At 34.2% G+C, this 24,708-nt stretch overlaps 1 protein-coding gene and 1 pseudogene across 2 annotated transcripts in view; one reads left to right on the forward strand and one right to left on the reverse strand.

Annotated features, from left to right (window-relative positions):
- The window catches only part of Pcdh11x (protocadherin 11 X-linked), a 609,896-nt gene that overhangs the window by 90,333 nt on the left and 494,855 nt on the right, over nt 1-24,708 (forward strand). The window lies entirely within an intron of this gene.
- On the reverse strand, nt 19,077-19,517 carry LOC128108503 (small nuclear ribonucleoprotein F-like; annotated as a pseudogene).

A 24,708-nucleotide genomic window follows, 5' to 3' on the forward strand; every position in this document is an offset into this window, starting at 1 on the left:
TTTGGAGACAGGGTTTCTCTATGTAGTTTTGGTCCCTACCCTTGATCTCGCTCTCTAGACCAAGCTGGCCTCAAACTCACAGAGATCTCCCTGGCTCCGACTCCCAAGAAATGAGATTAAAGATGTGAGCCACCACCTGGATTTATTTATATTCTTTAAATATTTTTAAAATAGTATTATACTTTTGAACTCTTTGTTTGATAAAACATGCCTAATAATTGGGTTTACCATGAGTTAAACCTAAAAGAGGGATGTATTTCTCAAATATTTACTGAAAGACAGTGTGATATATGTTGATCTTAGTGAAGGATAGATCTTAGAAGACATGAATATAGCACAATGGCTTCTGTTGTTGTGAAGTATCCTCTGGTGTAGCCTAAGTTGTTTAACTGCAAGTACTTTAAAAGGAAAAGTAACAAAGCAAGACAAAGCAATAATATTTTGTTTCCATTGAAGAAATATACCAGAATAGAATAGAATTAAAAAACCCGCAAAACAATTTTTACAAAATACAGAACCAGGTTTTACTACAATAATTTAGAGAGTGTGTGTGTGTGTGTGTGTGTGTGTGTGTGTGTGTGAGAGAGAGAGAGAGAGAGAGAGAGAGAGAGAGAGAGAGAGAGAGAGAGAGAGAGAGAGAGAGAGTTACGTTTGTATAGTGAATTGCCTTGCAGTGTGAATCCTGAACACCCAATGACAATCCCAATTTAAGAAGCAGCATATGGGAGGCAATAGTTACTTCTTCTCAGTCACATGCAAGTAATAATTAAACACTTAAGGTCTTATCTCTAAAATCCATTCACATTTGTCCCTTTATCACTTTCTTTTTCTAATTTTCTTCACAAGTTACTCATTCTAAAACAGCACATGTTACTTGCTACTTTTTATTTGTTGAATTTCTAGTGTCCCCTAACACTCTTTCTGTATCAGAAATCCAATAAAATTATGTCTATGTTAGACAGTTTTATCTTTCTCTTACTTGAAGAATAAAGATTAAGTCACTGCTTTTCAAAGAATTTTGTAGTCTCAACTATGTCTACATGGGCATACAATTTCCAACCACCTAATGTATCATAAAGTATTGACCCCACTATTTCATTTCCCTAATAATGCCATCAACTTTGATGACATTATAAATTTGTATAGTTTTCAATAATTACTTTGTAAACTTATTTCGGTTAAGACAATTCTGCTGGGTAACTATAATAGCTTCATATGGTCAGTGAAGTACATGTACAGTTTTGTAGATTAAGAAAGGTACAAGTAAATTTAACAGCCTAGAGAATGCAATCAAAATTGCTACCTGAGAGTCAATGAAAACCAAAATTTGTAGGTGACACAATATCAATTAAAAAGGCATAGCAATCACTTAACTCTTTCCACTTATAAACCACAAAGTTCTTATAAAATTAAAATTGTTTATATATATGAGTTCATCCTATCCTCTTAAACAATACTTTTCCCACACTGCACGTCTTCATTAATTCTGGAAAGATTTTAATATATATTTCAGATATTTGATTCTTATTTCATTTCATGTTTATGTATTATACTCTGTTAACATCAAATAAAAATATCCTCATTTGTTTATCTAGTTCCTGCATGAAGGGATAAGAGAAGTATTTGTGAAAAGGTGCATCATTGTGTGTGATTTCTTCAAAGAAAAAATTATATATAAGCAAATTTGTATATATGTATATGATAAACTTAAATGGAATTAATAGAAATCAAATTTATTTTCTCATTTGAAAAGCAAAAGTAGGAAGAAGAAAATTATATTCTCCTAGAAATGCACTTTTGACTTGGATTTAGAGAGATATTTTTCTTGAATTATTTTCAAAATGCTTTCTAACCTCCTGGCTATCTTATACTGACCAATTTAATTTGTACCTTTCAGGTCTGTGAAACACCAATAATTTTTTATGAAATATATGGTCACATCTGTGATCAGCTTTGATTTCTGACATGAATGGAACTTTACTATCCCACTCTCTGACAAATGATTCTATCAGGCCCAGGGCAAAAGATGCTTTCATTAAATACCTCTTTTATGTAAGATAGTGTGCTTGTCACTTTATGTATGTTACTTTATTATTTCATAGTAGCTGTACTGTTAATAAGTGGTGGAATAAGGGCCTTAGTCAAAATCGTAATGACTCCTTTTTCCTTTCCCTAGACCACATCACAATTTTGGCAAAGCTGTGCTTCCTGGATCTCTTGATTTGAAATCCAAATGCTTTCTTCATCTTTTACATTCTGGTTCATTTCTAGATTGTTTTATAAATTGTCAGTCAGTTCAAGAAGACTGTCTTTCTCTTCCTTTGCCCTTCTTCCACTCAGTCACTTCCACTAAAGTGTGGTCAGGTGGTATTGGCAATAATTATTTGCAGTAGAAGTTTATAAAGTTATCAAGAACTACCTAATCTTAATTCTGGAAGTAATATTATTAATATGTGGCATGAGACATAATTAATAAATATCAGTGGATAAAAATGCAAATAATAAATAATAAATAATCACTTCCAACTATTACCCCACTCCAGGGATGTACATTTTTAATATGATAGCTAGCTAAAATTATTTCATTGATCTTCACATAAACACTCTATTGAGAGACTCATCATCTGTCCATTGTACCTTTCCAATGTATAAAGCATGATTATGTTTCAAATCCTCTGAATTTCACAGGAACTAATGTAAAGCAATTTCACCCAGGAATTTGTAAAAGAAATAGTTTAATGCATTCAATATAGTTGAGTCACACAGGTACAAATAAGAAATGTAAATCAAATAAGTCATCATATATTTATAAAGAGTATGTCATTAATTCAAGAAACTTTTTTTCTTTTTACTTTAGTAATTTTAAAATAGTTTTAAAAGTCCATTATAAACAGTAAATATTAATAGCACTCAATTATTCATTTTTAGTATTTTATATTTTCTCTGTCCTGTTGTTTTGTACAGAAGGCTTAAAACAGTTAATTTTGAAAATAATTTTAGCATTTGGCAGTATAAGCAACATTAGTAATTTACAACAAAAGTAATAATTCCACTTCCATCAATTTCCTGTATGATTTTTACAAGTGTTTGGATTTTAAAATATTTTGTTTATCATATCATCAGAGAGTAATTTCTCTAGTAAATAATATATAATTAGTTATAATTTTCTTAGTGTCTATATCATACATACTACTTTCAAAAAGTAAATTTTACAGAAAACCTCTGTTAAAAAGTTTGAAGCTTCCTGTCATTGGTGCCACAGGCCTTTAGTCCTGGCACTCGAGAGTAGAGGACAGTGGATCTCTGTGAATTCAAGGCCAACCTGGTTTACAGAGTGAGTTCCAGGACAGCCAGAGCTACACAGAAAAATCCAGTCTCAAAAAAACAAACAAACAAACAAACAGACAGTAACTCATTATTTGAGGCTGGAGAGATGAGTCAACTCTTCTAGAGGACTTGGGTTCAATACCAACCATGCACATGGCAGCTCATACCTGTCCATAGCTCCAGTTCCAGGACTTCTGACACTCCCACACAGACATACATGCTGACAAAACACCAATGAACATAAAATAAAAATAAACTTAAAAAAGATAACAGCACTCCTGCTCTAAACTCAGCTTTTAAAATTTAGAGTTGTAGTCATTAATGTAATTAAGATTCAATGCCTAAATAAGAAATAATGCTTAATTAATACAACGATTATTTAATACATGGTATTTGGGCTTTCTTTTTAGTGAGTTTGTTTCTCTGTGTTAACTGTTAATTGTTTAATTAATACTATAAAATAGTTTTCTCAGGATTTGAAAAATATGGTGGCTTCTTCTACCACATTTTTAAAAATTAGTTTAACTGTTGCACTACACAATTCAAAAAGTAAAGAAAAAAAAACAACACTGGAAGAAGCCTTACCATTTATAGTGGCATTACTTCTGAAATTTCTGTACATTGCTTATAATTCATTAATTCTTATTCACTATACATACAATTAATCACCTTTTGTCTGTTTATCTTAAAACTATTGTTTCAATAATTTCATATAGTAGAATCATATAGTTTAGGATTCAATGTACATGTAGTATCTTTAAGTTGTTGAGCCAAAAAGTTGAGACTAAAAAGTTAACAATTAGAAAAATTATAACCAAGATTACCTAGGAACCCACAGGACATTCCATCAAGGGAACCAGATCAGTGCCTTGCTCAACCATCATTAGAGAGGCTTCCTTCTGCAAGAGATGAGAACAAATACAGAGACCGACAGCCAGACATTATGCAGAGAACAAGAGATCTTGAAACACTGAGTCCTAAAAGGGATGTCTCCATCAAATCCTTCCCCTCAGGGCTCAGGAAACTCTGTGGAAGAGGAAGTAGAAATAGTGTGAGAGTCAAAGGGAATAGAGGACACCAAGAAAACTAAGCACTCTAAATCAACACTTACCCCCAGTGACAGACCTCCTCTAACAAGGCCGACCCTAATCTTTCCCAGAATAGTTCTACCAGCTAGGAAACAAGTATTCAAACTCATGAACATATGTGCGTCATTTGCATTCAAACTACCACACTCCTACTTGATTCCACAAAATGAGAGTTATAAATCAGTATTGCTATTAAATATAATTAGCATATTCACATAAAAGATACCATTATATACATGTACACAAACTATTGAAATAACAAATGCAAATACAAATAGAAAGAATTTCTTTAAAATCATCATTTACATTTTTCATAATTTTAATCCTTAAATATTAAAGTCTATTACAAAATAAATTTGATACCTAATAGTTACTTGGGGGTTTTAACTATTTATTTACTTTTATACAATTTGTATCCAAGAAATATGGAATCAAAACTACAAATTCTATATTTTAATTCATATTTTTTATTAACTTGGACATCATTATAATTAGCATTCTAATTTTATAAGTATTAGAAGTACAATTATATATATGATTCAAATCTTACAACTAAATAGAAAAATCTTACATGTAAGCAAATGCAGCTATTTGGATCTGCTGTGAAGTAACTCAGGAACAAGACTCATGAGACTAGTAAATTTTCCTGACATCTGTCTCTCTTGGTGATCTTTTCTGAGTCACTAACATACATTTTCAATACTTATTACTGAATTCACTTGTATTTGAATACTGGTTTTCTCAAGAAATATATACAAGCTGATATGTACTAATGTGCACATAGTTGATATCATATATGGAGGTCTATTTTTTTTAAGTTTCTGTTACCATATTTTAATACCCTTTATTTGTCTGACAGGTCATTTAAAACAAATATGTTCTAACTCAAGCAAATGAAAGATTCTAGAGTTATGTCAGTAGCTTCATCTCTTCCTTAATAAGATTACTAAAACTTCATTAACTTGATGTGATTTATTTTTAAATCCTATTTAAGGTGATTTTATATTTATTTCTCAGTTTATAAACACAAAGATACTTTCATTCAATATGAAATAATGAAACTAGCTAAGTGAGAAAAATTAATCTTACCTCCAGAGGTTGTTTTAAAAATAATTAATCGATTATATGTACAGAAAAGCTATTATAGCCACCTAGAGATTCTGAACCTATTAATATGGAGGAGTCTAATGAGTTTATTACTGCCAAGGAAAAAGGAAAGTGGTTTCAATTAATTAGGGAATGAAGTTGGAGAAAAATAATTCCTACATTAGTCTATTCAATAATTGATGTTGTATTTCCTTTCCAATTTGTTGAATTTTAACACATTTTACTACCTGAAAAATATAGTGTTGTGATATTCATAGATAGTTGTCAATAAAGAGCTATTACACACATGTACTAGAGAAAATGTGAAGAATGACAAGAATGGTATGTCATTTTGTCTATGACTTAATTCCTTTATTTATGAAAAGTAACGGGTTATATTCAGTTTCACAGATTTCTCATAAAATTGTCCCTAACCTAGGAACATAAAACTCTTAATGTTTTTCTCAATTTGATAGGCTAGAAATCCAGGCAGGTTCAGCTAGATTCTTTGCTTAGGGTTTCACAAACATAGACTCAAGGTTTTGAATACATTTCCTTTTACCTGTAAGGGCAAGACTAGACTTACCATGTTATTTAGAATTTTCTTGCTGGATGATGGCCAGGAGCACCCTTAGTTTCTAGAACTTATTATTAGCTACGTGGCTCCATTCATCTCAGATACTTAGTGAATGTTGAACCCTCTCACACTTTCAATTTATGTGAAATCTTAAAGCCAGAGGAAAATGATGCTTCTGAAATCTCATGTTACTAAGTTAAGCCCTTCCAAATAATTGTTTTGGTAAGTGCTGAGTCAACTGATTAATAAGGTAATTGTATTAGCCAAATTCCTATTACCACTTAAAGTAACATAATCACAGTCATATTAGATTCACCAAAGCCCAAAGATTTGAGCAGATATCTGTGTGAAAGGTAGACATTTTAGAATTCTGGTTATCACAAAAGGATTGGATAACAATGATACCCTACCCTGATGAATACTCTGTTTTTAAAGTAAATTGCCTTCTGGAAATAAAGTGAATTCTAGATAACTCATTGCATATATCATTGTTTTCTCAGGGGGTTCTGTTCTACTTTTGTTTCAGATAAAGAAGGCAGAAAATAAGAACAAAAAAACAAAACAAAAACAATAAAAAACTCCATTGTGTTATATGTTTACTGGCAAGTTACTGAGGGATTCAGTGCATTGATAAGACACAGGGACATAATTCATTTTACTCTATTAATAATAAACATTTTTCAGCCCCACGAAGAGTTCAGGCTGTTATACAAGAACAAGTTTGTTAAATGATTTCCCTCTCCCCCTCCTCAAAAAAGAAAGAAAGAAAGGAAGGAAGGAAGGAAGGAAGGAAGGAAGGAAGAGAAAGAAAGAAAGAAAGAAAGAAAGAAAGAAAGAAAGAAAGAAAGAAAGAAAGAAAGAAAGAAAGAAGAAGAACTGGATGCAGTGGTACAAGTGTCTAATTCTATCACGTGGGAAGGATCTCTACTACAGGGCCACACTGTGCTCCATATAAGATCTTAATTCAAAATTGTTTAAAAGATTTAAGGAGAAGCCACATATTGCTTCGTCACATTTAGCTATGTGGTCTCATGATTTTACTTACCTTTTTATATGCTCGATGTGTGTTACACAATGTTGGCAGAGTTGGTTTGGATAAGTTTAGTTTTGGAGTGTTTCTAAATATCCTTACATTTTATATTGCGCAAACACGAAACAGAAGGTGCATACGTATTGTAGCATTGCCTAGAAAGAGCACGTAATAACATTTTATGCCATGTAGCTTCTCATCGGTATTGTGGAGTACAATTTGAAGTTTCAGGCTCTGCAAATGAGTGTCCATTCAAAGCTTCAGGAGCCTCTAGTCAACTCTAGCTGATGTGATGCCTTGGTGCTGCATAAATTTCAGAACAAGTTAGATTCAAGAAAAGTTAATTAGGCTAATGAGGCAAATACTCTTGAAAAGAGTCATGTGTGTGATAGACAAGGAAAAAATGGAAATGCTGCTTCAGCAGAAGATGTACAGAAATTAGGGCAGTTTAGTAGTTACAATATTTAAAGGGAGAAATCTGTAAGGAAGATGGGGTAAGGTGGAAAAACTGATACTCTACTCTTTTTATCATATGATTATTTTATTAATAAAATTAGAAAATGATTTATGACGGTATTGGGAGGAAGAAATATTATGACAAAATCATGGATCAAAAGTAATCAAATGAATCAAAGCAATTTTGCTGTACATAAGTGACCCAAAGAGGTTATGAGGTATGATTTTATCCTCAGCATGGTTCACTAGCTGTTTTAATAACCTTGTTTGTGATCATTTTAGGAAGGGAGAATAGGTTTTGTGTAGAGTTTCTGTATAGGTCATCCTCAGGTCAGTTGTGTCAAAAATCTTGACACAATACGCAAGAAAATTTAATCAGTTCCAGGTGGTGAGGGCAAGGGACATTTTCCTTTTTATGTCCCCTTAACCTTTTCCTATCTCTCTTGAATGTCTTAGTTGAGGTACTTGATTAGAGGTAACGTGTTTCTCTAGCAACATTAATCAAAATTACATAAAATTATATGAACAGATTTTACCAGGAATTCTGGAATATATATACAAGATTCTAACTATTATTAACTAATTTCTTGCCACCTGGTATGTCTATTTTTAGATTTTGTTCTAAATATTCTTTTGTTTTCATTTAGCATTTTACATTTATTACAACATGAAAATAAAATAAGTTAAAGTGTTATGAAAATGATTTTATATAGCATAGTAATACCTACTAGTCTATCAAGAAATTTAATGAGAAAGAATCCTACCAAATATTAAATATTTTAAAGTGATGATTTTGAAGGCCTTCCTATATGTATCACAGAACAATTTGTTCTATTCTAGATCTGTAAACAATTTTTCACACGGAAAAATTTGTTAATAAAGGAAATAATTTTGAAAATGTGATTTGTTTTTCAAGTTATTTCACTTAGAGGTATAACAACACTTTAGGACCTCCCAATCATTTAGAAATTATCAGAGATTAAAATTGACATTCGCAAAATAGCATCAAATTGTTTATGGAATTTTGGAGTATCCTTGTCATTAACAATTGTCTGAAAACTACAGATCTATCTAACCCAGAGAGGAAATAGTGGAAAATACTTGTTTGATCACATACACTGTTTTTTATTAAAATTATTTGTGTTAATATTGGACATTTATATACAACTAAGATACGTTGTGGTGTTAATCTGGTGCATGCAAGGTAATGAATATGCTCAGTGCTTTTAATACAAAGGTGTAGCCAGAAGATTTTCTGTTGTCCTGCCTGGCCTGTGGTCGAGACAAATCTCTCACCCACAGTCCTGCAGCCTTTTATAAAATAATCACACAGAGGCTTAATATTAATTAAAACTGCTCGGCCATTAGCTTGGGCTTATTATTGACTAGCTCTTACACTTAAATTAACCCATAATTCTTATCTATGTTTAGCCATGTGGCTTGGTACCTTTATTCAGTTCTACCTTCACATCTTGCTTCCTCTGTGTCTGGCTGGTGACTTCTGACTCTATTTCCCAGAATTCTCCTTATCCACTCACCCAGCCTATACTTCCTTCCTGGCTACTGGCCAATCAGCATTTTATTCATCACCCAATCAGAGCAACACATTCTCAGCACACAGAACAACATTCCACAGCACTTCTCCTTTTCTGTCTAATCAAAAAGGAAGGTTATAACTTTTACATAGTAAAATTGCATATAATAAGCCGGGTGGTGGTGACACACACCTTTAATCCCAGCACTCAGGAGGCAGAGCCAGATGGATCTCTGTGAGTTTGAGTCCAGCCTGATCTACAGAGCGAGATCAGGAGAGGCACCGAAACAAACAAAATTACATATATTAGGACAGTTATCAAGCAAGAATTTCAGTTACAATATCTAGTCTATTTGTATTTGGCAAAATTAAAGAAAATATTCTATCTATCCTATATTTGTGAGTCTAAAGTTTCATATCTAATTTATCTTTTATCATAACCAAGGAAGATTATAAGTATACCTATCTAGTCTTCAACTGCATCAAAGACCTCAGAACAATATAATTTTACCTAAGTAAACAGGAAGAGCATTGTAAGTATCTTCCAAAAATCTAGAATGACAGAGACAGCTGGCTGCCTGGACAGTCACCCAAACTTTGTCTGCAATGTTGGAGCATCCCTCTTCAGCCTAAAGGCTTAGAGTTTCTAATTACAGCTATCCTAGAGGCCAGGGCACAATTGCAATGGAATGTGGTTTAAAGAGGAGGCTAAAACCATAGAACAACAATGTAGTACTAGAGGTGTGAAAATTTCCCAGGATCAGCTTCTTGGAGAAGGCAAATACACTGATATACAAAGACAATGTTTATATGATAACCAAACCTTAATTCTATGCCACATGGCAGCCATGAATACATGGGACAGAATTGAAGAAGCAGGGAAGAAAACTGAATCATTTATGAAAATTATGCAAGGCCCAAAAGAATCCTTCATGGATTACTTACAAAGGCTGTCTACATTAGTAAATAGAATGATACCAAATTCAGAAGCTAGACAGATAATAATCGAATGTTTGGCTTTTGAGAACGTGAATGCATCATGCAAAAGAATAATCAGGCCATGAAAGACCAGATCAGCACCCTTTGAGGACTAGGTCAGGGACAAAATTAATATTGAGTCTTATGACCATGAGATGTGGATAGGAGAGGTAATTTCAAAAGCTTTGAGGAAAAATAAAGTCAAATGTTTTGGTTGTGGTAAACAAAGTCATTTGAAAAGGGAGTGTAAACAGGGTGTTCCTAGAAAGAATGTTTACTCAAGGAACAATGACAACAGAATGCCCCTCCTTTCTAGATTATGCAGAAGGTGTGGTAAGTGTAAACATTGGACCAAGGAATGTAAATCAACAAGGGAAAGACAAGATAATCCTTTGCCTCTGTCCTCCGGAAACTCCCAGAGGGGCCTCATCCAGGCCCCCACAGCAAATTCAGTCTAGACCTTTCCTGCCATCATAGATGAAAACCCTTTTCAGAGCAATTAAATAACCAAATGCCTATTGGAATAAACCAGGCTACTCAGGGTGATAGAATAGTTGTAGCAGAGAGAATAGGAAATTCAGAAGTAACCATAAGGCAAATTTTTTGGTAAACTTCTATAAATGAACTGTTATGCCCAGATTGGGACCCCAAAGACAAACCACCACAGACCTTAGGTTCAGAATGCAATTAGCATGGTTTATTTCTGTTTGTTTACAAGCCGCGGACAGGGAAGCTCGATCCAAAGCACTCACTCGTAGTCATGAGGCCAGGAGGAACTTGCTTTTTCTTTGAGTGGCCAGCTTTTTAAAGGCAAAATCCACAAGCCCTTCAGGGGGGTTGGGGGAGTTTTGCACGGGTGCAACTCGGTTTGGTTTATCTTTATCTCTGTTCTCTTTTAATTGGGTGAGGGTATGTAACCTTTGAATTTACTGGTTGGTGGTTACAATTTATTACTTTGGGGGCAGTCCAGCACAAGTCCCAGGCTTTGTCCTTGAGCCACCATGGGGGCTGGCTGGTCAAGCACATACTGCACATAACTCTAAGTTGGTGAGGGGCCCCAGAAAGTAAACATCTGGCTAAACTTTGAGCAGTCTTTTGTTCATGGCCCTCCCAGAAACTGCTTGCTCAAGTCTCAGGAAACTGAAATTGAGGCCTGATCTCTGAGAGAAGACTGAGCAGCCTGTTATGGCATCTGCTTGGTCCTTTCAGAACAAAGACCAAAATTAAGAATGTGAATAAATGACGTTCTCTTGGAAGGTTTGGTAGAAATAGGTGTGGATGTTACAACAATTGCACCAGAATTTTGGCATCCAAACTGGCCTCTTCAGGAGGTAAATGTTCAGCTGTTAGGGATTGGAACATTATTTCAAGTGAAACAGAGTTCAAGATGGCTCAAATGTATAGGACCAGAAGGACAGAGAGGAAAATTAAAGCCATATGTGACTAATACAATTATGAATTTATGGGACAATGATCTATTACAACAATGGAATACTCAGATTAACATTCCTCCAACCTCAGAAACAAACCATAAATTAACACATGTTTCTGAGAGAAATATTAGGAAGTATTATTATAAAGATTGGTCACCGGCCATCCAGACTATACAAGAACAAGGCCCAACAATTGCTGATCTTTCAAAGACACCAATTGTTCTACCTTTCAAATGGTTAACAGACAAGCCTGTGTGGGTTCAGCACAAGGCATATCAGTTTTAGTTCCTTCTGGAGGAATTCACATTTCAATAGACAATGAGAAAATATAAGATCTATTTTGTTAATGTATTTTTCTCACATATATACATAAATATATAATTTTTATATAGAAAGAAAAATATATAAATATATTTTTTCATAGATAGATAGATAGATAGATAGATACTACCTATGCTAGTTTATTTTTAATTGCCCACTTCTGTTGTTTTATGGCTTTTTATAGGTTAAAAAAGTGCCTTGATACAGATTTCCTAAATTATTACTGAATTAAGCAGCATCTTTGAATTAACGTATAAAGTAATATAAAAGCTTTTAGTTTCAGATACTAAAAAAGTTAATGTGAATTATTTATAGGTAAGAGGTTTAAACAATTGAAATATATAGCCAAGGTACATTCATGCATATGGAGAAAATTAATTTGGAACTCCTACATGTTTTGCTAATGCTAAGATATATTTGGGTGTTAGATTTTTGAATTTTATTTCATTTGTAAGAACTTAACCATGAACTGAATTGGTTTATGATACCACTGAAGTAATGCTGAAATGTGACTATTGGTGGCAAAAAGTTCTCTTCTTCATGTACAGTCTTCTAAGTGCCAAAGTTTCTTTATTCTCACATTAAAAATTCACATATTTCCAGTCCTAGTGCTGCCAGTTTAACTGCGTACCCAGTTTGCTTGTACTAATTTTTGTTCTTTGGAAATAAAACATAGATCTCTATTATCTTACACCTTATTTAATAAAATTGTTTATCAAGGAGTTTCCCTTATTCCATGTGTCTTAGAGTTTCTATTGCTATGAAGAGACACCATGGCCATGCTAACTCTTATAAAGGAAAACATTTAATTAAAGTGTCTCATTTATAGTTTAGAGGTTTATTCCATTATCATCAAGGTGGGAGGCATGGTGGTATGTGGGAAGACATGGTGCTGGGCATGCAGCCGACATGGGACTGGAGCTAACAGTCCTTACATCTTGATCCAAAGGCAACAGGAAGTAAACTGTCTTACTGGCTGTGGCATGAGTATATATGAAACCTCAAAGCCCATCTCCATGGTGACAGTGACACACTTCCTTTAATAAGACCACATCTACAACAAGACCACACCTCCTAATAGTGCCACTCCCTTTGGGGCCATTTTCTTTCAAAACATCATATTCCCCTCTTAGCCCCCAAAGGCATGTAGCCATATCATAATGCAAAAATGCATTCAGTCTAACTTCAAAAAGTCTCCAAAGTCTATAATAGTCTCAAACTTTTTGAAAGTCTAAAGTTCAATTCTCTTCTGAGATTCATGCAATCTCTTAACTGTAATCCCCAGCAAAATCAAAATAAAAAAGCAGATGACATATCTCCAACATATAATGACACACAATATTCGTTACTCTTCCAAAAATGTATGGAAGGGAGAATACTGAGGAAATATTAGATCAAAGCAAGACCAAAAACCAGCTGGGCAAACTCCAAACTCTGAATCTACATGTCTGATGTGAAAATGCTCTTCAGACCTTTAACGCCTTTCAGCTCTGTTGACTGCAAGATACTTCTTCCACTCGGGCTGGCTCCACTCCCTGTTAACAGCTTTCCTCTGCAGGTATCCCAGGACTCTGGCATCTCCAACATCTTGCAGTCTCCAAGGCAATCCGGCCTTCAACTTAACAGCTTCACTCAATGGCTTCTCTAGGCCTCCATTCAGGGACACCCCTGACAGATGCCTGGCCTCCGCAGCTTTCCATAGACACAGAGGCAAATTTCATAATGACAGTTTTCTCTCCTTAAAGTCAGAACCATGTGGCTGATGCTGCCATGTTCTGCTGCTTGCTGGGCTGGACCATGGGTCCTTTAATTTAATTACATCTTCAACAGCTTTCTGGATGCCTACGCTGCCTGAGCTTGGTTTTCTTTAACTTGCTCTGTAGACAAGGCTAGCCACAAACTCCGAGGTCTGCCAGCCTCTGCCTTTGGAGTGCTGGAATTAAAGGCGTGTCCTACCATATACTACTCCAAGATTTTCTTTAGTTCCTTTTCACAAGCTAGAAGTTTTGCTGGGTGGGATCTTGCCTTGCAGTCTTCACTGCCTTTATTCCATCTCTTAATTCTTTAATCTCCTTAAACACATGAATTATCTCTATTCCACTTCCTGGTACCCCTTTTCTCAATTTGTACATTTTAAAGTTTTATTTGCTCAGCTTGTTCCTTTTCATTATGAATCTTCATCAGAGTTAACACAAATAACCACATGAAAGGCTTTTTTGAGAATTCTTCTGCCAAGGGAATTAATTCAAAACTCTTCACTTTAGCCTCAGGCAAACTTTTCGGACAAGGGCAAAAAGCAGCCACATTCTTCACCAAGATATCACAAGAATGATTTCTTGGCAGCATACTAAAATTCTTCTCCTGCGAATCATCTTGAGCCAGGTCTTCATAGTTTTAATAACTCTCAGCAAGATTGTCTTCCATACTCCTTTCAGTATGTCCCATTAAGTAGCACTTAAAGTATTCTACTGCTTTCCTAACTCGAAGTACCAAAGTCCAAATTCCTCCAAATAAAAACATGCTAGGCCAACCACAGCAAAAACATACCCAGTCCCTGGTACCAACTTTGGTCTTAGGGTTTCTATTGCTGTGAAGAGACACCAGGACCACAGGAACTCTTATAAAGGAAATATTTAATTGGAATGGCTGGCTCACATTTCAGAGGTTTAGTCCATTATCATCATGGCAGGAAGCAAGGCAGCACATAGACAGACATGGTGTTACATCTTGATCCAAAGGCAAAAGGAATGAACTGTCTCACTGGTCATGGCTAGAGTACATATGAAACCTCAAAGCCCACCTCCACAGTTACACACACTGCTTCCAAGATTACACCTACTCCAACAAGGTTATACCTCCCAATAGTGCCACTCCTGTTGGGGGCCATTTTCTTTCAAACCACCACACCATGCTTTTATTTCTTCAGCTTACTTAACCAAATGGAATCTCACTCAATTTCCTTTAGGTACACTCTAATAATGTCATCTACTCTAAGTTTCCTACCTTTCAATGTTGAGATAGCAAACCTCATAATCTTGTACCTAAGATATTCTTTGATCTGAAATTTTCAACTCATCTCTCTCAAAGTGGATTTAATTTCTGTAAAAGAAAATCTGACTAAAAGAGTGTCTGTAGAATTTTTTCAATCTAGAGACTATTGAAGCTATTAGTTTTCTCATAGAAGTTAAAGACGTTAGAAGAAATATCTTTTCACACTTTTGGGAAGAGCATCTTGGCCTGGAGAGCTTGTTTTCCAATGGAGTTACCCTTAATAGACAGAATTCTGTGCTTGATGGACAGAATGTGCCTTGAGATATTTGACTAATTGTTAGACAAACTTGAAGATGAGATTGTTGAAATCTTTATACTTATTAATCAGAATTGAACACCTCTGATCAGATTTTTTTACAGTGTCCTTGTCACTTATTATTTACTCAGTATTTTGTATTATGATTTGTTGTCCATCCATTTTCATCAGATTTTTGTTCTCCAAAAGGAAATTATGTCCCAGTAAATAGCTAATTTTAAATCTACGTCTAATGCTGAGTGTATGTGTAAGTATGACTGTGTGATTGTGGGTATGTTCATACATGCACACATCTGGTAGCTGTACTCAATGGCAATAGCAGGAAAAGCATAGTAGAACAGTATTAAAATACCTCTTCAAAGACTCAGCGTTGATGACCTAAAGAATTTTTATTAACATTTGAACTCAAAGTCCCCGGCAATGGCAATAGAGCCTCCTTTGTGACCAAGACTTTAATACATGGGTCTTGGAGGCATACTTATACAAACTATAGGAATTACTTTTGCTTAAAATTTCTATGTGGAAGGAAATCTATTTATCTTAAAACTGGTGTTGTATGCAAAATACAGCATTAAATTTAGTTCTGTTGAGAATAATTTTGTTTCTACCTCTTCTACTAATAGCACTGCAGATTTGATTGCGTCTTTTAATGTTGTAGACTGAGTATCTTTTTCTTGGAAGAAAAGTGCTTTTTACTATATTGCTTTAGTGTTCAACAAAGAGTATAAAAGTATTTTTGCATTGGAGTGATAATGGTATAGCAGCACACCACCTATTAATTGTAATTCTATTTTCCAATACTTATGTTAAGTGCACTTCTGCAACATTAAATAATTGTGCCAAACTTCTATGTGATTCCATTTTAGTCAGCACCTAAAATAACCAACTCATAATGAATATCCACGTTAGGTCTATATCATGATGCAATGGGGTATGACACATTCTACTGCATCCGAAATCTGGAAAATATTGCTACAGGGATATTTACTCCAAGAAAAACAAATAATATTTTGTAGTAATGATGACTTTTCCAATTTTGATGGGGGAATTCTCAATTACTTTATAGAAATTTTTTTTTAATCTTCTTCTGAATTGAACCAATATATGGTTTTGTGTATGTAGTTTTCTTTTAATATTTTTCATGGCCAGAGGACAAATAACTTCCTCAAACAATCATGGATAACCAAACATTACACAGACATCAATCCCATAGAATAGGGGGGTAGAACAATAGAAACAAGAGAAGTTCATATGCCAGCAATACTTCCCACTGGGACAGTCTAGATAGGATATCACCCACACAAAGGGACACAGCCCTACAGGGAGACTGAAAAACTGAAAGACATAAAATTAAGGGATACAAAAAACCAGATTACTTTTCAATTCAGCAGGGGTCTGTAATTGGACACTGCTCGGGTGCAGATGAAAAGCACTCAGGTCAGAATCAAGTCATTTCAGTAACAGATAGCACTATAAATAATGAGCTGTTCTCTAGTGAGTCAATCACTACCAACTGCCTGTTGAAATGTCGGAGCTGTTAAGGTTGGTTGCTGTTCAGCTGATGGCAGCACTGACCTAGTGTCACTTACAAAGAGTCTATAAATTAAATTTGAAGACTCAGAAAAGATTATCTTTGGTTCAAGAGACAATATTGGAAACAATAATATTTGGGGTACTATACTGAAAGTAATATGAGTTGATTCAGCTTCACAAGGTGGAGACAATTATGCTTTAGAACAATTGCATCAATGAAAGCTCTAAATCAGTGTCTAGGTATAGCTAAAATATTTGCACTCTTTTCTCTGTCATGACATATTCACTAAGGCTTTTGGAGGTTAATGTGGCCTTTGGGGGTGGGATGGGGCTGATGCATTTTAAAGTCACCATAAGGACATGAAAAGGGAGCTTCTAAGGAAAATAGAATACTAGCAGAAAGTGAAGAAAATGTTAGAAAGAAAATCAATAAAATACTGAGAAGACAAATTTTGTCTTCTGAAAATTCAAATATTAAGTGCAGGGACTTTTCAAATAAATTACTGATGGAAATGCAACTTTCTGAAAACTTGCTTGCTCTACTATTTTGATTGTTTTTGTCCTTTATAGGGTAAGTATAAAGTAACACTAATTAAAAGCTTGTCTATTGAATAATCCATGTGCATCACCTTCCAAAATTTAGCTTAAGGGCCTACATTGACAAAAACACATTTTAGCCCTATTGCTTAATTTCATTAGTGGGATTTCTCTAGGACTTTGTGGGAACATTTAGATTTTCCTCCAGAGCATGTAAGAACACAGAACAATTAGCAGAGAATTTGAAGTAACTACAAGTCAGGGATAATGGGAAGGAGCCCTAAAGCACTATACAAACACTTGGGCCATTTATAGATGTCCTGTGCAATGGTGGATAAAATGGGGATGCATTACATTGTACCAGAGGTATTATCTCTAGAGCTTTAAACAAACACCTTCTATACGACATTATTAATATATTTTGCATATAGTAAACAACTTAAAATGGTAATAAAGTTCCAAAAAGGAGTTTTCCGTTAGTATAGTTCCTTAAATCTAAAGAGGAAGGTGAATATGTAAAATTATTGCAAATTACCTCCTGAATTTCTACAAAGAAAAGCAGAGAAATATGAAAGTCTACAAAAAAAGAAAATTCATGCTTTTGTCTTTGTTGTTATAATGTTCTTTTGTGATATTTTCATGTAACTGTTACAATTCCATACTATGTTGCTTTTGCCATTTTTGAACATTACAGTGATTAGAAAGAGGGTACTTGCATAGAAAAGCATCCATGAATGCCTGCTTCCTCATAACTTCCTTCCTATTAGTTATAATTCTTCTGGTAGTATGCTTATTACTTGAAAAATATTTAAGACTTAAGTAATTATGTAATCATATAGAAACTCCTGCTTATTTATCACCAAACCCAAAATTTTAAGAAAACAATAGTTATGACCACATTAGGTAGTTACACTAAATAATATACAAATTTATAATCTTAGTATATACAAAAATGATACTCTCAAATACTCTAGATTTACTAATATTTTAGACTATCAATTTCTAGGAAGAGTCAAATGCTCACCCATAAAACCTGGGACAAAGCCTCCTGTGATGTTTGGTTTGTGGATGGATTCCACGTCTATGCCTTTATTTCCAGAGCATCCTTGGAAATATCTGATCTGTTTTCTCTTTATAAAGTTTATTTTGCTTTTACAGGAGATTTAGATTAATAAGAAAATTTTTGGAATTTACATAGAAATTTTGTGTACCTCCTGCCCGAATACATACAAGCGCACCAAGTGTGAGCACTGTAAACTTGTATTAACTATCATTCCATGTGTATCAGTAGGCACATTACATGTCATGGACTAACCGCACTATTAAAACACGTATATCAGGGTGGACTAAAAAAGGTTCAAAAATCTTTCATTTGAAACATACACATAGATTAGAGATAAATGTGTTTATAAAGTTACAGCATGCTGAACACTCACTATAACAGACAGAGTAGGAGTATCCCAGGTAGGATAGATCTAAAAGCAAGGAAATTTTGGGCTATGTTTTACGTGTGCTATATGCTGAAGTCATTAACACACATATCAATAAAGATTCAGAGATGGCAAATATACATATAAAAAGTTGTTCCACATTAGATATCATCGGAGAAATGTAAACTCAATGAGATGCTATTAAGCTCCTAGTGGAACAACAATCACGCCAAATGATGACAATGATGTAGAAAACTCAGAGATCTTTCTTCTGCCTCCTGAGTACTGGGATTAAAGCTGTATTTTACCATACCTGTCCTTAAAGGAAGATAATTTTTATAGTTGAAAAAATCAAATCTTGTGTGTATATAATATATATATATATATATGCACATATACATATATATCCAGATATATATGTAAAATCTCCCCATAGATGCTATTCTCTCATCTTTCCCATCTTCCTCTCTTCTTCAACACCTCTGATATAAAATATAAAGGACATTATTACACCTTATTAGAATGTCACCCAGATGTCCAGACAATGCCCATCTTTGTATTCTGTATTTGCAAGACCCATGTATTTTTAGCCATCTACAGAAACTAAGTAGCTCTTACATTCCATTCATCACTTAAGTTTCACCATCATTGGTTTCCCTGTCAGTCCACTGAGAACAGGCTTGAGATTGAAGGGTAAACTCAACCCACTTGCCACCAACCTTGCTGGTTCTGATCTTTCATGATTGGAGCGGGTGCCCCACAGATCTGAACTGACCAGCACCAAGAGAAATAGTTGCCAAAATGCAGTGTCACATTTCATCTCCCACCAAGGTTTCTTTTTTTTAAGTAGGAAATTAAATTATCAATGTGTGATGAAGTATGAAACAAGACTATGTTTTCGAACTGAGAGAAGTTTATCAAATTCTTCCAGCCTGGAGCTTGCTGTGTACCTGAGGATTATCTTGAATTTCTAAATTTATCTTTCACCTATGGAGATGGAGACCTGGTATTACATGTGTGCATCACTACACCCAGGTTGTGGAGTGATGGGAACCTAAATAGTGCATGCTAAGCAAGCACCGTGTCAATTCATTGTCATCATCAGGCCCACTTTTTTTCTACAGTAAAATTCTTGTTATATGGGGTACTTAAATGGTTATTTTCTTATAAGGATTATATCCAGTCAGCTGAGTGACAGGAACTGATGGTACTTTAAGCACTCAAGGGAAAGGAAAGGAAAGCCCGCTCTGTACCCAGGTTCCATTCTTACAGCTGATTGATTCTGCCAGGTGGACAAAAGAAAGAAGAGCACATCCCACAGTCACCAAACTAGATGATTTCTGTTCCCTTTCCCCAATTCTGAATCCATCCTATTAACCATAGAACTGGAAGTCTTTCAGAATTTATACAAAATTATATTGTTTTCAGGAAGATCTGTGTTACTGGAGATAATCAGACCTTTAATCCCAGCACACAGGAGGCAGTGGCAGGCAGAGATCTATGAGTTAGAGGCTAACTGGATCTAAATAGTGAGTTCCAGTACAGCTAGGGCTATGTACTGAGACCTTGTCTCAAAAAACAAATACACACACACACACACACACACACACACACACACACACACACACACACACACACACACAAAGAGAGAGAGAGAATTAAGTCAATTGTAGAAAGAAAACTATTCTGCCTTTTCTAATTCATGATTCAAGTATTTCATGTAGAAATATGTATTTTTTAAATGAAAAGAAAGTTGAAGCAAACTTCTAGGATACCAAAGAGGAGGAATATGACATGCAAGATGTGAGCAAATAGAGAGAAGGGAGAAACAGGGATACTATGCTTGCTTGACATAGTCTATACATTTGCATGAATACTCAAAAAATAAGATTGAAAGTTAAGAAAAAGGGTTTTCTTTCTCATTAAACATGTCACTGATTAATATCCTTTGGTATTGGAACTGTCTTATGGAATGATAATTTTAGCAAAAATGCCAAGAAGACGGTGATGAATGTTATAAAACAAATAGTTTTAAAAGGAAAATAGGTAGTTTTCAAATTTTTATTTAATAATTTATAGTTAAATTTAAATTGTATCCTCAGATGAAGTTGGAAAGCCTCCAGGAATGTTTTCTCATGGTTAATTATGTGTTTTCTTCTAAGATCCAGGAGTCCATGGTTTGATAAATAAATGTAACCAGAGCTTAAGAGTAATTATTTCTAGACACTACATAGCTTTAGAATACTCCAAATCAAAATTTGTCTGGTATCATTACCATATTATTTAATAATATTTTGTATTTAAAAGTTTCTTGGCAAATTGTGCTGCTTCATGAAGGTTGAGTACAAGTTTCTTGATGACATTCTTCTAGAGCTTAGTATGTTTTTTTATATAAGATCTCCAGAAAGCTGAGCAAAAACTATATTTTTATTCAGGATTGTCCAAGAAAACGAAACAGAATAAATCAGATTTAGGATGTTCATATATAGAAGGGCATTCATTATTAGAAAGCCACTCATGAGGTTATAGAGGTTGGTACCTCCAAAATCAGCAGTGGCAAACAGCAGCCTCAAGGCCAAGGAATGAAGCTGATACTGACAGCATCTGAAGGCAACTTGCTGGAATTATCTTTTCACTCTGTGAATCTAGTCTTTTTTGTAGCTAGAGTTTTCTTGCCTGACCCATAGTCAGGACAAATCTCTCTCACCTGCCAGTCCCACAGCTGCTCAGACCCAACCAAGTAAACACAGAGACTTATATTGCTTACAAACTGTATGGCCGTGGCAGGCTTCTTGCTAACTGTTCTTATAGCTTAAATTAATCCATTTCCATCAATCTATACCTTGCCACGTGGCTCGTGGCTTACCGGCATCTTCACATGCTGCTTGTCCTGGTGGCGGCTGGCACTGACTCCTTCTGCCTTCCTGTTCTCTCAGTTCTCCTCTCTGTTAGTCCCACCTATACTTCCTGCCTGGCCACTGGCCAATCAGTGTTTTATTTATTGACCAATCAGAGCAACACATTCGCCATACAGAACATCCCACAGCACTTTTTATTTTACCTGAGCCTTCAACTATTGGTTCAATTTCACTGAGATTTATGGTCAGAAAACTCATTCATGATTTACATTTAATCTTATCCAAGAATATCTTCCAAGTTGACAAATCAACTATCACACTATGATAGAGAAAATGTTTTATAACTAATTATCACCTTGAGATTACTATTTCATTCTGTATTTTTGTCTCCGTTTTTAAATTTAATACAAATTAAAAGCCCACAGTTATCTAGGAGAATCAATTAATGAAAAATAGACACATTAATGCTAAATAATTGTATATTCAATGTGTTTTTCTTATTATACTGAGATTTTAATGAGTATCATAAATGAAGGGAACCATTATTTTAATAGATGGAAAGCAAACTTTATGCTAATCACACTCTAGATAAATGCTTACTTACATCTTTGTCATATATGTGTTCTGGTACCTAATGTTCATCAATACAATAGTTTTGTGAAATGCTGCTCAGAATAGTGAAAAGGTGGTATGCATGATCCTAAATTTTTATCAGTAGCCATCAGACAACTTTAAATTTTTAATGTCTATTTATCAAATAATTTATAAGCATTTTGCATATCATAACACTATTAATTCTCACCACAAGAGAATGGAAGTAATAGTATCATATGCCTTATTTGATGAGGGAGAAACTCGAGAAGACATGGTTTACATAATGTGGTCAGCATCTTACATCTATTAAAACTAGAGAATTCAAGTCTTTTGAGTCTAAAGTCCATGTTTTCAACAATTAAACTATATTACTTCCTGGAGAGAATTGCTTTATAAAAATATTTGAATTATGTGATTGATGTTAGAAATAATATAAATAGTGGAGATACTAGAATTTAATATCTACATTTGTGGATCTATCCACAAAACTCCACAATTATTGTTGTTCAATTCCTGCACTTTATTAGTAACTCAGGAAATAAGAGAAGGTAAATGACATCATATAAGCATATTCTATATGTTTTTAGCTCCTGTCATAAACAATCATTGTGAAAAATCTTCTTGTGGAAGAAAACTGGGGGCACAGATGCAGGAGAAAAATGAAATGCATTTGACAAAAGCAATGTGAAATGTACACATCTGTGTTTTCAGGTTTTTACCTATTGCATAACTAGGAATAGGCTTTATAATTCAAAAGGTTGTCAAAGTACAAGACTATACTAAAGGATTCACAAATAATGAGGGGGTGTGTTAATACTCTGCCCACTGTTAAAAGTTATTCAGTAAGCATAGTGGCATACCTCTTTAAATTAATCACTTTGGAGGGAGAGGCCCGTGGACCTCTGTGAGTCTGAGGCCAAACTGGTCTACACAGTGAGTTCAAGGCCAGGCAGGACTACATAGGCTGACTCTCTCTCAAAAATATAGGTGATAGAGTTATTCTAATTTATAGTCAAAATAAATGGACAGAAGAATATTCATGCATATCTCTACACCTATTTATAAGTTTTAGATGAGTTAAGCAGGTACATAGTTTTCAAGTTAAGATTTGCATTAACAATTTGTGTTGTTGACATGCAGTACTAACAAGAAGCTGTGAAAATGTTCTTTCTTTGTTTCTTATTCATTTGCTTGTGATTGAGTTTCATATTATGTCCCAGGCTAGATTCAAAGTGAAGACCATTCTCTTGCTTGGCCTCTAAAGTGCTAAGACTGCAGCTGTAATATATATATATATATATATATATATATATATATATATATATATATATATATGTATGTATAAAGTATATGTGTGTGTGTATCACTACAAAACTAGTTGTGCCACACCACTTTCCTTTTGTAAAATGAAAAATTTTGTCATACATGGCTCTTATGCTGTTACTATTTATAGGAATCGACGGCAAGATATCCTAAAAATATCATTCTATAAAGCAACAATTCTCATTGTATGCTGCATAAAATGTGATTTATTTGAAGAAAGAAGATACTAAAAGGACTCTGATTAAATTTATAAAACATAATAAAATGTATAAATGTCAGTATTATTACTATAAGGAAGGAAATAATTTTTCTTACACTTACTACACGTTAAGTTTAATGAGAATTCGTAAAGATTATATATTTTCAGATGTTTATAAACTACAATTCATCAATTAATGGTTTGATGCATAAACAAACATGAGTGAAATGAATGGTACATCCCATCTGGGGATGTGAACATTAGAAATATGAGTGGTTAATGGATGAAACATACCCTGGAAATGATATAGATGAATGTTGATACGTTTTTGAGTATGGTGATCTAATGTAATATCCTTGCAATTTACATTACAGAACATATTTTCAATTTACAGAACTTAACTTCTTGAAGATATCATTGAATTAACTAAATGGCATGGATAGATTAAATGCACAAATGAATTGTATGAGCATATAAACAAAAATACAACAGGAACAATGAGTCTTAGAATGCAGTCTTAGATGTTTCATATGTACATAAGCTTCTGTTTTTGTTTTGTTTTGTTTGTTTTGGATAATCCTCTAAATATCCATGGATTATTTACTTTGAAAAAGTAATGAGTTAAAAATCTTAATATCTGTAAACTGAAGCTGACTAAATGACTTCTGTTCTTGGTGATAGTAAATAATCAAATGTAATCTAGTAAATTTACTTTTTTCTGCTTAAATGTCTTTGTTTGTTTGTTGATGTTTGTTTTTTTTAGACAAGGTATCTGACTGTCCTGGAACGTGCTCTGTACACCAAGCTGCCCTCAAACTCACAGAGATCCATCTGCCTCTCCCTCCTGAGTGCTAGGATTAAAGGCATGTACCACCACCATCTGGCGTAAATATCTTTTTTATAGTATTGTATAACACTGTGGGTTTCATGGTCATATTTCTATATACATTATCTATCTATCTATCTATCTATCTATCTATCTATCTATCTATCTATCTATCTAATCTATTATCCATCCCTCTATTATTATACCCCCACTTGCAGGTTGCTATTCTCCTTGAAATAATATGTTTTCTGCTTCCATTAGATAAGTGATA

Source organism: Peromyscus californicus, unplaced genomic scaffold (genome assembly GCF_007827085.1).
Source record: "Peromyscus californicus insignis strain IS unplaced genomic scaffold, ASM782708v3 Scaffold_10__1_contigs__length_136768540, whole genome shotgun sequence".
NCBI lineage: Eukaryota > Metazoa > Chordata > Mammalia > Rodentia > Cricetidae > Peromyscus > Peromyscus californicus.